This window comes from Haliotis rufescens, unplaced genomic scaffold (genome assembly GCF_023055435.1).
Source record: "Haliotis rufescens isolate VD_foot unplaced genomic scaffold, xgHalRufe1.0.p SCAF_21, whole genome shotgun sequence".
Classification (NCBI taxonomy): domain Eukaryota; kingdom Metazoa; phylum Mollusca; class Gastropoda; order Lepetellida; family Haliotidae; genus Haliotis; species Haliotis rufescens.
Window position 1 is genome coordinate 8,297,004 of NW_025963902.1, and position 9,691 is coordinate 8,306,694.

Consider the following 9,691-nt stretch of genomic DNA (forward strand, 5'->3'; position numbering starts at 1 on the left):
TTCGTCATTAATTGGATCATATCGGACACATCTCTGCTTACTTACTTCTCTTCTCTGCGCACGCACACGCACACGCACACGCACACGCGCGCGCTCATGCAATGGGAGGTTTACAGAATATACGGATTTTCGATTTGACGAGGAGCCAGTCACATGACGACACATTTTGACGAAAGAATGCACACCAATACTGAGACTACTGTACATAGACCGACAGTGAAAGTCATTTTAAATTGATTTACAAGTCTTTGTTGTGATATGAAGTGATCGGCAAATTTAACATTTGTTTTGCAACTAATTTCTACCCGTTCACCGCCAGCTTTGTGATCTCCCACATCGCGTGTGTCGGCCATTTTGACGTCCTGTACTGAAAGTGAGTGAGTGAGTGAGTGAGTGAGTTTGTTGTTTAACGCCGCACTCAGCAATATTCCAGCTATATGACGGCGGTCGCAATTGGGATCGATGACATGTATCAACCAAGTCAGCGAGCGTGACAACTCGATCCCGTTAGATATCCTCTTACGACAAGCATAGTAGCCTTTCACGGCAAGCATGGGTTGCTGAAAACCTATTCTACCCCGGATCATCATGGGTCTCTAGATGTAATATCACTGCCTCTGTTACTGACCACTGCGGTAATGTTTAACAGATAAAAGGCGGTGGCATAGGGTAACCTTGTAGCGTTTGCACGTAACGTCGAAGACCCGGGTTCGATTCACAATGTGTGAGGGCGGTCGGGTAGCCTAGTGGTTAAAGCGTTGGCTCGTCACGCCGAAGACCCGGGTCCGATTCCCGACATGGGTACAATGTGTGAAGCCCATTTCTGGTGTCCCCCGCCGTGATATTGCTGGAATATTGCTAAAAGCGGCGTAAAACCATACTTACTCACTCACTCACTCACAATGTGTGAAGCCCATTGCTGGTGTCCCCCGCCGTGTATACTAAAAGCGTCTTAAAACCACTCATCATACTGACAAAAAATAATCAAATTGCTCATCTAATGATCATATTATTCAAAACTATTTGATGTAGTGAGTAAGTGAGTGAGTAAGTGAGTTAAGTGAGTGAGTGAGTGAGTGAGTGATTGAGTTGGGTTTATCGCCGTGTTTAACAGTATTCCATTCACGTCACATCGTTCCAGCTTAATGTGGGAGGAAAGCCCGAAGTGATGCAGGTCTCGGACGTTTACTTCTTCCGTGAAATCCACGAGCACGGGCATGGTGCTGACAAACCTAGAAACATAATGGGAGCGAACCGGGATTCGAACCCACAATCATAGGTTTCTGGCGTGCCCAAAGGACGCAAACTATTTGTTGTAACCAAATGTATTTGAACTTACATATATCATCTATCGTTTGAGGATAAATTTTGTCGCGATGCATCTCGTTGTTGTATGGCAAACATATGTCAGTGCAAGCACTAGGTCACATAACCAAATTACACAGAAAAGTCCATTCTCAGATCAGTAATCTATTAGCATTTAATCAATTTGATGCGCACGTACAATCCTTTACTTGGTCCATTCCGATCCCGTTAGTCGCCTCTTACGACAAGCATAGTCGTCTTTTACGACAAACATGGGTTGCTGAAGACCTATTCTTCCCTGGATCGTCAAAGGCCAGTCATTGTTAATATCACATAGCTTCTTCTGTGTCGCCGTTAATCGTGAAAATGTTAATAGGTATAGGGGAATAAGTTCCGCACTGCCACGAGGTGTTTAACTAACAATTCAGTTAATGCACAGTCAAAGACAATGGATACATAGTTTAATTAGTCTTACATTTCCCTGGATCCCTAGAGATATATCCGAGGATGACTTAAATAACATAACAATACTTTGTGACGTCATCTGTTTCATGATGTCACAATCAAATGGCATCCCAAAACGTTCTGCCACTGTTTGTTCATTGTTTAACACCGCACTCAGCAATATTCCATCTATATGACGGCCGTCTGTAAATAATCGAGTCTTGACCAGACAATCCAGTGATTGACGTCATGAGCATCGATCCACGCAATTGGGATACGATGACATGCATCAACCAAGTCAGCTAGCCTGACCACCCAATCCCGTTAGTCGCCTCTTATGACAAACATGGGTTGCTGGGGATCTTTTCTAACCCGGACCTTCACTGGGATGGGATAGGGTGGATGGGGTGGAATGGGAGGGGATGGGTCCTAGGTTCGCCTTGACGTTCCTGGTTTCATCACCCTGCCCGTGGTCTTGGGTTTCACCAAAGATGTCAACTCCTAAGACCTGGATCTCTGCCTCCCACATCAAGCTGATACACCGAGATATAACTGAGATACTGTTCACAGTGACGATGAAATAAACTTACATATCTGTCATGCAATATGTCACAAGTAAATACAGCAATCTTAATTTTTAAAGAAACCGTGTCAGTTGCACAGCTGGCTGCAATAACAACGACTTGCCCCAGGCTCCAGATTATGAGGCGTGGTCCCTCATTAATGATTGTGGTACGTCATGGCTCTCTGTTTGCACCCAATCATGCAAAAAACATCAGATTTTATTCATCACTTTTAAATTATCAACAGGAAAGACTGTGACAATGTTGGAATTGATGGACCAGGAAAGCTTTGCTTATCTCGTCCTTTACATGGCTAAACAGTGCATTTCATATTTATTTCATGAGCTTCCTAATTCGACAGTGATACAGCAGTTTCTACATTAGAGAAAAGCATTTTGATAAATGTTGAAGATTTGAATGTAGCGGAACTCGCCGCCATATTAAGATATTAAGAGGCTAAAACAAGGACTAGTCGGCTCGGGGTCCGTATACTGTGTCTGAGTGGGGTACTCATGTTAAACTGCGGCATGGTATCTCAGTGAGCTAGCACTATAAATCGGTATCAGTCCGGACTAGAACAAGCAGCCACACAAACACACACAGGTACATGCACGTCGCTATATAAGTGCAATAATCTTGGACGCAACGTTAAACCCAATTTCACCTCACCTCATAGGCTTCCGACTGTCGTTGCGCTACCATTGACTTGTGGAACGGGGACCTGCACCACAAAATTTACAATCACGTCACATTATTAGTGGAACTTTGTTGCATGATCCACCGCAAAACAATGCAGGTTTAGCGTGTAAAGTTTGGAAATCACATGCAGCATATCTAATAATAATAAAGACGCTCTGTGGTAACACTTGACTGATTAGATTCGTCATTAATTGGATCATATCGGACACATCTCTGCTTACTTACTTCTCTTCTCTGCGCACGCACACGCACACGCACACGCACACGCACACGCACACGCGCGCGCTCATGCAATGGGAGGTTTACAGAATATACGGATTTTCGATTTGACGAGGAGCCAGTCACATGACGACACATTTTGACGAAAGAATGCACACCAATACTGAGACTACTGTACATAGACCGGGAAAGCCCGAAGGGATGCAGGTCAGACGTTTACCCCTTCGATGAAACCCACGAGCACAGGTATGGTGCTGACAAACCTAGAAACGTAATCGGGGCGAACCGGGATTTAAACCCACAATCATAGGTTTCTGACTTGTCCAGGGGACGCAACTCTGCACAGCGAATCGCGGCGCCTTAGACGTCTGGGCCACCCGTGCCCCCTGGTCTATTAGCAATAGGAACAGTAATAACAATAGCAATAGTAACGGTATAATATTGAAACGGTAATACCCAAAGTAAATATAAGCAACAAAACCCTTTCCATAATCACAAGAAATAACAGTCCATTTTACGATTCGGACTATGTCATAAGTATAAAAGCAAGTGAGTGAGTGAGTGAGTGAGTGAGTGAGTGTTGTAGTCAGCAATTGTCAAGCTATAAATATAATCTAGTCTTGACCAGACAATCCAGTGATTGAGAGCATGTCAGTGACCAAAGATCCACGCAATCTGGTCATGATAACGCACAATCCACCAATCTAGTTAATCGACAACATGCCACCCGTGAAGATCAGGAGTAGAATAGGTCTTCAGCAACCCATGCTTGCCGTAAAAGGCGACAATGCTTGTCGTAAGAGGCGACTAACGGGATCGTGTGCTCAGACTCGCTGACTTGGTTGATACATGTCATCGTATCCCAATTGCGTGGATCGATACTCATGATGTCAATCACTGGATTGTCGGATCAAGACTCAATTATTTCCATACCGCCGTCACATAGCTGGCATATTGCTGAGTACGGCGTTAAACAACAAACAAACAAACAAACAAATCGGCAACATGCACAGGTTCCGGGGGTCAATTCTATCAGGAATCCAACGGAAACAATGCTATTGGATGAGAGTGAAGAAGTGAATATGTGTAGAAGAACCGATCTACCGAAAACGAAAGCAACCATCCCATGAGTGTTTTCTGATAGTTTCACGTGAATAATTAAAACAGAAATGACAGCTGAAAAAATTCAATGGCGGAAGACCTCACAACTTATTGCACCATTTTTTGTCCCTGTCGCTGGGCAGTCTACCGTGACATGACCAGCAAAGTATGTTACAGGATGAAGGCGCATGATGCCAAATAATTTATGATAAGATAATGCATCGAAAAAACGTCTCGTCGGTTCAACGTGTATATAAGACCCGCGTGCCTTTTCAAGAACACTGACATCTTTCTCTCCAGACTGATTGCTGACTTTCTGGTGAGTCTTTTCTTCTTTCCTTAGCAAACAACTTGGTGTATTGCTAGATGGTAATACTAGGAAATTTGTCAGAAAAAGCACCTTTATTTACGCTGTTCAAACTTTGAAGCTTTTTATATATGTTGACATCCAAGTGCTAAAAGCAAATATAATGTTTGGGTAGGGGCTTTGTAAATGAACTTACCTATACAGCAAAGCCATCTTAAGAAGGTGTGGTTTCATCTAGATGTCTGCTTCTGAACTTCTGTATTCTGTTGCGGTCTTAACAATGAATATCATGTATTATGATCTACAATGTGTAGATGCTATCGAAGTTGTATATCGTCTTGTCAAAACATTTGAAAACAGCTAAAAATAATTCATCTCTTTCAGAATCTGAACCATGGCATCTATCTTGTCTGTTGCCCTGATATGCGCATGCGTGCTGGTGTGTTCCGGTGCTGTGTACGACCAGTATCCGTACCACGGTCAGAAACCGGGTTTGTATCCCGGAGGGAGCTACCCTGGATACCCCAAACAAGGTCAGTACTACCACGACGTACCCAGTTCAACACCATTCTGGTGAAACTGTATATATGAGAGATAGTAGAGTTTCTTTGTTTCTTTCTTTATGCCTAACGCCGCTCTCAGCATTATTCCAGCTATATGACGGCAGCCTGGACCAGACAATCCAGTTATTGACACCATGAGCATCGATCTACGACAATTGGCAACAAATATTTTCTGAATTCGACGTAACTCGAACCAGCACCCGCTACTTTCTACTTTCCCACGATCCCCCCTCTCTCTCTCTCTCTCCTTTTCTCTCTCTCTCTCTCTCTCTCTCGCTCTCTCTCTCTCTCTCTCTCTCTCTCTCTCTCTCTCTGTGTCTCTATGTGAAGATCCAGGTCTTCAGCCGTCATATAGCTGGAATATTGCTGAGTGCGGTGTAAAACAACAAACAAACAAACAGTGGCAGACCGTTTTGGGATGCCATTTGATGGTGACATCATGAAACAGATGACGCCACATAGGTCTGCAAAGTATTGTTATGTAATTTCAGTCATCCTCGGAGATATCTCCCAAGAGATATCTCCTGTGGAAGATCCTGTTTTGGATGGCAAATACAGTTATTATCAGCTATCGTTCGCCATGCCTTTACACTGCCATCTTACCACTAGTGCATAGTCAATGATGTTTTGATGGCTGAATGTATACGAACTGAAATATATTCACCTGGCTGTATACTGTATATGATTTCTTCCAGATAAGTATGGAGGCTATTACGGAAGTGAGTAAATAATATTCCAAGTTCTTCTTCATATCATATCATAATATTATGAAGTTCGTGTGAATTCTAGTACACAATGCCATTTAAAAAATGGTCAAATGTAACAAAAGTTATGTTTGGGGTAACACTTTCTAAGTAAAGTATTTTGGTTGAGTCCCGTCCCTGGCTTGCTTGCCAGTTGTCGGACTTTCGTTTTTGTGGAAGCTGACATTGTGTTCTGGTGATTAGGTGCCTCACTCTGGCAGTTTGCGTTCGAATCCTGGATGGGACTCAACCCACAATAGTACTAGAATCTGTACTTTACTGAAAAAGTGAAATCCCAAATATAACATTTGTTACATAATGGATTTCGGTCTTAAAAATCATGTATCTTTTCGTAAATTTAAATACAATGTTTATTTATATTGCAATCATTTATATCACAAACATTATCTCTTGCAAACGGGATTACATGAAAGTAAGTAATCAGTGCCACATGTAACTTTTATCAAATAAACTTTCTATAATATTATATGGATACAATTATGTCAGTAGTGTCGATGTAATATTTACGTCTCTTCCCATTGAATTATCTAATATCACAACACACACGTGTTTGAACTAAGACATCCTGTCATTGTCTTCATGATGTATCTGACATAGTTTTAACATCTTGTTTTACCTTGACCAGGGTACCGACGATCTGTACCATCCTATGGTGAGGGTAGCTACCCAAGCCACTACCCGTACTACCCGACAGGATACCCGTACTACCCAAAATACCCCACACAGAAGAAGTATTAACCATAAGGTATTGAACATATTAATAATATTATTATAATACATTGCACAATCCATTTAAATTGACCTTGCACTGTCGAGTGTTCTTCGGTCAATACCACATAAGTCAACATGTTCATGATGAGTTCATATTTATAGAACCAATGTTTATTAACATTCGTTATTATTATCTTACAATTTTACAATACAATTAGCTGAATACAAATGTAGAACAGTTTGAAAGAAGTCAGTATTTTTCCTACAACGGTTTCCATTCATAGTTCAAATTATCCTTTCCTAGGGGCGGGAGTTAGCCTCGTGGGTAAAGCGTTCGCTCGTCACACCTAAGACCTAGGTTCGATTCCCGACATGGGTACAATGTGTGAAGCCCATTTCCGGTGTCCCCCGCTGTGGTTGCTGAAATATTGATAAAAGCGGCGTAAAACCATACTCACTCACTCATATACTTTCCTTTGTATTACTCAATCCGTCATCTGAAGCTTACGTATTAAGAAACTGTTTGTGAATTTACAAGTCGGTATTGTCTCCAGACAGACAGAGGTAGTCTTATTTGGGTGAGTAGGTAAATTGTACCGCTGGTTCACGAAATGTCAGCTTAATGCTGGAAACTCAGTGACCCAGTGACCTCAAATCACGAAGATGGCCCAAGGAATATATTCCTTGCTAATTGGGTGTTCGAAGTCACTACAGTGGAAAGAGGTATGGATAGTGGATATGCAGAGTGAATCGCGAGGCCTTAGACCAATCCATTATTCTATCTTTGGTTACAATATGATAGCTGAGGACTTGACATATGACGTGACGACAAATAGTGTTATACTGGCATTTGGTGTGTTCATTTTGTAATAACCACGACCTTGTGTATTTCAGCGATGGCGGGGTACCACAGGCGGCCCAGAATCCGGCATCTGAATTATGCGATGTGCATGCATTACAAGAAATAAATGTTGTATGTTGATGAAGTAGTTTTGTTTTGTTTAACATATTTAGGTGACTCTTACAAATAGTTGCGCATATACGTACTTAAGTGTATGTGAGGTGAGGTTTGACGTCGTGTTCAAGATAATTATACTTATATAACGAGCAGCATGCATTTGTGTGTGTGTGTGTGTGTGCCTGCTTGAACTAGTCCGGACTAAAGCCGATTTTATAGTGCTACCCCAGTGAGATACCTTGCTGCAGTTTACCATGAATACCCCACCGAGACACAGTATACTGACTTCAAGCCGACCAGTACTTGTTTTAGGGTCTTAATGCCGTGCGCCAGGCAGGGTAACAACAAGTACCATCTTTTAACGTTTTTTGGTATGACGCGTCCGGGGATCGAACCCCGAACCTTCCGCTCTCCACTAGACCATGGAGGCGGTCTGAGTGAATGTCAAACACACACATCAGCTTGTATTGCCTGTAGGAACTGTTATGATCGTGCAATGCGGACCCATTATAGCAAAGATTTCCATTTTCAGAACGGAACATCAATTGAAAAGTTATAGAGTCAATTATATATTTTTTCAAGGATAAATACAAATATGAATACATGAATAACATGTTACACGAAGGATGCAGGTATTCCCTGCTACATATTTGTTTCTCAAATAATATTCATAATTATAATATTTCCGAAAAGTCTCGCCTGTGCTGTTATTCCTTCTCGGCGTGCACTCCATTTGGGGTCACGTGGTGAACAAGCCAGGTGGCTAGACAAAGCTGCAAGGAAATAAATATTGCCTAAATCGCTCTTGTAATATTGCAATATTTATATAATATATTTACACCAAGTGGAAACTGTTCCGTCAGATAATCGAGACTGGTTGATGTTTGATATGTATGTGCACGTTTGATATGCTGTAGACATGTATCCATTATTACGTACGTAAGATAATCACATAAATCTCAAGAATGCGTGGTCCTGAGTCGATGCGAGCATCCAACGTAAGTCCCGATATATATCCAGATAGTTAAAAATGACTTCATTTCACCACGCGTATCCCTTTATGTTAAATCAAATTGAAAGTCGAGAAATTGGTTGGGTGCCTTCACGCTCATAGGGACCCTCGATCTATCGATCCGTAGTAATACATTGCAAATGGATAAGCTCTATTATATAATGTCTGTAGTAGCTCTGTGCATAACTGATATAGAATGCAAAGCGAAGTTGATGCGTGTGACTATCTTGTTTGGTTTAATACAGTGTGTGTAAATGTCTCTCATTTCTTCAATTCTGCATTGTAGTTTCAAATAGAATGACGTTTCGTGATTTTTTTTATGAATGAAAAAAGTAGTTCCGGTGTGACAGAAGTCAAGGGTTATCAAATCAAAACGAATAAAACGAGGTCAACCTTGTACGATACACGTGTGAAGTACGAATTTAGTATCTTACCACCTGTATCTCAACCACGAGGGTAATAATCATTGTTATAACACTACAACACTATGATTATTGACCCAGACACGATTCCCCATATGGTTACAATGTAGGAAGTTTCTGGACATCAACGTTGATTCTAAAGGATTTAAACTGAGAGGTAAAAGAAAGTATACCGATATTGGTGTATTTTATGTAATTTGAAATTGAAAGAACCGTTGTTAAATTTGATTAGTTTTGTTTAAGCATCACTCTTTCCTGCAACAATTTGTAAAAAGTAATCTGTGGTTGAATAATTTGTTAAAATAGAATTGACCGGGGTAAGAAATGAATTGGCAGCCACATGACCCCATGTTTGAAATGTTTGAGAAAAGAAGGGAAAATTTATTATGTTTATAAGATGTCTAAGATACCCATCAGCAGTTGTGTATTTGGCGGATTTTGAATATATTTTTATAAATTTTAAATCAAATTATGTTCAAAGTACTCTTTGATTAGTACAGTACAGTTCATTTTATATAATATCGCTAACTTAAGATATTTTCAATTGTACATAAAAAGGAGATGAAAAAATCAACTGAAAGGTAGAGTTCGTTTTGTCTCACAGTTTAAATAACTATATTCGA

At 41.0% G+C, this 9,691-nt stretch overlaps 1 long non-coding RNA gene across 1 annotated transcript; it reads left to right on the top strand.

The window, feature by feature from the left end:
- The first annotated feature begins 4,577 nt into the window (after positions 1 to 4,577).
- Positions 4,578 to 7,658, top strand: LOC125382890. The gene is made up of 5 exons (XR_007222550.1): positions 4,578 to 4,650; positions 5,023 to 5,171; positions 5,897 to 5,920; positions 6,591 to 6,710; positions 7,571 to 7,658. It is a non-coding gene; the product is annotated as an uncharacterized LOC125382890 (long non-coding RNA).
- Positions 7,659 to 9,691: the final 2,033 nt, after the last annotated feature.